Source organism: Diachasma alloeum, unplaced genomic scaffold, assembly GCF_001412515.2.
Source record: "Diachasma alloeum isolate Michigan unplaced genomic scaffold, Dall2.0 Dall_scaffold_00574, whole genome shotgun sequence".
NCBI lineage: Eukaryota > Metazoa > Arthropoda > Insecta > Hymenoptera > Braconidae > Diachasma > Diachasma alloeum.
Genome location: NW_021680706.1, coordinates 174955 through 179235, shown reverse-complemented (window position 1 = coordinate 179235; position 4281 = coordinate 174955).

Sequence of the window (4281 nt, the reverse complement as noted above, 5' to 3'; positions counted from 1 at the left end):
TGTCCATCCCATAAGAGTGCCGCAGATGGAAATACAGCACTCTCAAAGCCGGATTATGTCGATGGATATAACTCGTGATAGCATATGTCGGGTAAGCCGATAAAAGATGCATCAGAGTTTCCGGGGACCACTTGCAAGCCCGACATCGAATGTCTGGAACTTGCAACCCCATAACACGACTTCGATAGACTAGGGTGTTTACCACAGCATCTTGGCAGGCGCAAATGAAACCCTCAGTTTCGGACATCAAGCCAGCTGACTTCAAGAAAGTGAATGTCAACTGGACGGAGAGACCCTGTTCCTGCACATGGCGGAAGAACACGCCATGCATGGGCCTATCAACGTGCTGGCTGAATAAGTTGGACTGTTCCGCCGCCTTGATGGTCACTCTACGCCGAGATTTGGCCATGAAGGCTAATGAATCACCAGCCAACTGACCATCTCGGCCACGAGGAAATTCCAAACCGAGGGACGCCGCTATTCTTTAATGCCTAAAGGAGGTTAGGCGGTGTTAGAGGTGAATTCGAGAGTGAATTTTTGTGGTTCCCGGTAGCTTAGTCGGTAAGAGTGCCCGGCACATATCTGGGAGATCCGGGTTCGATTCCCGACTGGGCGAAGCGCAAATTTTTTCTCTCTAAATTCTAATTCTCTTTGAATTATTATTTCTATTATTATTATTTTTACATTCGTAAATGAGATCGTTGAACGATCCTGGAGGGTTCCGACTTCACCTCGAAGACCGCCCAGCAAGCTAAGCGATGCAAACACTTCCTTATCGCTTTGCAATAGTGCTCCCTCTAACCAGAGGGTGAGCTCTATTGCAGTCCAGAATCATGCTGCCTAAGTAGACGGAGGGACCCGAGGATGACTGCCTTCTGCATCTGGCCAGCCAAACTAAAGGCTTGACGCCTACAGGCTGGGATGGTTTTGAGCGCAGATATGAATGACTCCTTTATTCCTTCAAGAGAGCCGATGATAAGTACAACCAACTTCACTTTAAATCCTCTGTTTATTTGACGTAGCTCAAACAGGAGTGATTGGTATTTGAGCCGTTTCTCCTCCTTTTTAACTGTGATGTTACTCTCAGCCGGAGCTGAGAACTCAATGACATAGATGATTTTGTCATCAAAATCGAAGAGGACGATGTCAGGTTTCGTCGCAACGATTGGCCTGACAGTCGCGAATGAGAAATTCCAGTAAATCTTACACCTCTCGTTCACGACAACGGACTCAATATCTCCTGGAGCGTAATGCAGCATCGGCGTTCTGTCTATTCCATAAGAGTGCCGCAAATGATAATACAGCACCCTCAAAGCCGCATTATGACGGTGGATATAACTCGTGATTGCATAAGTCGGACAAGCTGACAAAAGATGCATCAGAGTTTCCGGGGATTGCTTGCAAATCCGACATCGAGTATCCGGAACGTGCACCCCCATAACACGACTTCGATAGACAAGAGTGTTTATCACGCCATCCTGACATGCGCAGATGAAACCCTCAGTTTCGGACATCAAGCCAGCTGACTTCAAGAAGGCGAATGTCAGCTGGACGGAAAGACCCTGCTCTTCCACATGGCGGAAGAATATACCATGCACGGGCCTATCAACGTGCTGGCAGAGCAAGGTGGACTGCTCCGCCGACTTAATGGTCGCTATACGCCGAGGTTTGGCCATGATGGCTAATGAATCACTAGCTAACTGACCATCCCGGCCGCGACGAAATTCCAAACCAAGGGAAGCCGCTGCAGTATCCGCTGCCTTGTATAGAAAGGCTTGAACCCCATGGAGCTCATGATCATGCACGAATTCCAAGTATGGATCCAAGCTTCTCATGACGTCACAGGCTAAACCGAGGACTAGACGATTATGAAGAGCCTCCAAACTGAGAAGTCCTCGTCCTCCACACTCTCGCGGAAAATACAACCGCAGAGTCGAAGAACGTGGATGGCGACTCCTATGAATGTTCATCAGCTTGCGGGTATCTCTGTACAGCTGCTCCAGCTCAAATCTACTCCATTTGAGAACACCAAAGGAGTAAAGAAGCACCGGGACAGCGAACATGTTCGTTGCTGCGACTTTATTCTTGCCGGAAAGTTCGGACTTCCAAACTTTCCTGAGCCGCCGCCGATATTCCTCGCGAAGAGTCTCTTTGACTTCCACAGTTTCCACTACGGAACGCTGATTGAAGCCAAGATATCGATACGACTCTTCGGCGCCAAGATGATGTATGACGCTTCCATCCACAAGCTGAAGATCATCCACCTCGCCACCAAGCTTGCCCCTCTTCATTTGGAAGACGGCGCACTTGTCCAATCCGAAACTCATGCCGACCGCACGTGAATACATTGCGACAGTATCAAGCTGAAGCTTGAGCAAATAACTTCAGGTCATCCATGTAAAACACATGACTGACCTGATGCCTCCTATCACCGGGTTTTCCGGCTTGGTACCCTCCAACATAACGCAGCGCAACAGATAGCGGCATTAGTGAGATGCAAAATAATAGAGGACTCAGAATATCACCCTGAAAGACTCCTCTCCTATACTGCACCAACCTTGAAGTCAGCTTACCCTCACCAGATGTTATGGTGAAGCGCGTTCTCCAAAGTGGTGCAAGATCTTTGATACACCTCACTATGTGGTCCTCTACCGCAAGGCAATCCAATAGTAGGAAAATGAGTTCATGACTCGTGCTATCGAATGCCTTGCGATACTCAACCCAGGCAACTGACAAATTGCGATGGTACTGCCTCCAATCGCGCAATACGCAGCGATCGACAAGCAGACCTTCCTTGCAACCTGACAGTCCCCGCTTCACTCCCCGCTGTTCATGTATCTGCTGCTACACTGGTTGTATATCATGGAGGATACGCTCATTCAGGATACCGGTGAAGAGCTTATAAAGTGTATTCAAACACGTGATTGGCCGATAGTTCGCCGGATTGGACAAGTCTCCCTTCTTGGGGAGCAACACAGTCCTCCCCTCTACCAACCACTCAGGAATAAGCTCACTACCATCGAGAAATGCCGTGAATATCCGGGCCAGATGGTATGAACAGAGATAAACCTCTTCCACCAAAAAACGTTAATGCCATCAGGTCCCGGAGTGGCGTGGTTCTTCATACCTTGTAAAGTAGATCGAATCTCTTCCTGAGTGATTCGCGAGAATTCCGCGGGCTGCTGACGATTTACACGACAAAACGCGCGAAACTCCTTGAGGGCTGGAGTCTCCACCATGAGATTGGGGGCCTGACCGTAGAGACCCCCCCAGAACTCTTCAACCCGCTCGACTGAAGGCATCTTATCCGGTGCAGGCGCGGGTGGATCGAACCAGCGATTGGGGTCGGAGTGGAAGACAGAATTGTCGACCACCCGTCGCAACCGCTTCTCTAGAGACCGTTTCGTAGTCCCCAGAACGCGCACCTTCTCAACAAATCTCTCCTTAATCATGAGGAGGACTTGTTTATTCAGTGTGTGATGGTGGTATCGCAAATTCGCAGATATTGTGGGAATGCGGGCCGTGAAAGCCCTACCATTGTTGACAAAGTCCATCACACACTGAATGCGCGACGCTTGCTTCCTTGCCTCTTCGATCTTACCCTGGATCTGTGCGATGCGCCTCCTCACTTTCCCCTCAAATGACCCCACTCTTGGGGTTCGAGGCTTCAGACGGAGAGCCGCATCATACACAGCTCAGTTCAGGTCGAGCAAATTGATGTCCAGTGAGAGCCCCGCTGTCAGAGCCTCATTCTCCACAGCCAGCTATTGTGGCTGGAGACGAAACTTCCCCGTGACTCTTTCTCGCCTTGTCCCTATCCCTCTCGGAGCCCTCTCAGGCTCCTCATCTCTCTGTTGGGTCGGCTGCTCCGGCTGTGTACCATCCTCCTCCTGAAGAGGAGGAAGGTCCATCAACCCCCGGCGGAACGAGCAGTAACTCATATCCTTGCTGACGCAAGCGGCTGACTTGATCTCTCAGATGTTGACTTGAGAAATGCGAGAACTCAGGGTGCATACGGCACCACAAGTCCNGAGGAGGAAGGTCCATCAACCCCTGCGGAACGAGCAGTAATTCATATCCTTGCTAACGCAAGCGGCTGACTTGATCGTTCAGATGTTGACTTGAGAAATGCGAGAACTCAGGGTGCATACGGCACCACACGTCCCGCATTCTCACCATGTAGCCTACTTGCGCCGGCTCGCTATCCTGCCAACATTGCATGAGGTCCCCCTTGAGTTCCTCCGTCCACCTAATCCTTTGTACAGCCGGGTTGTTACCATT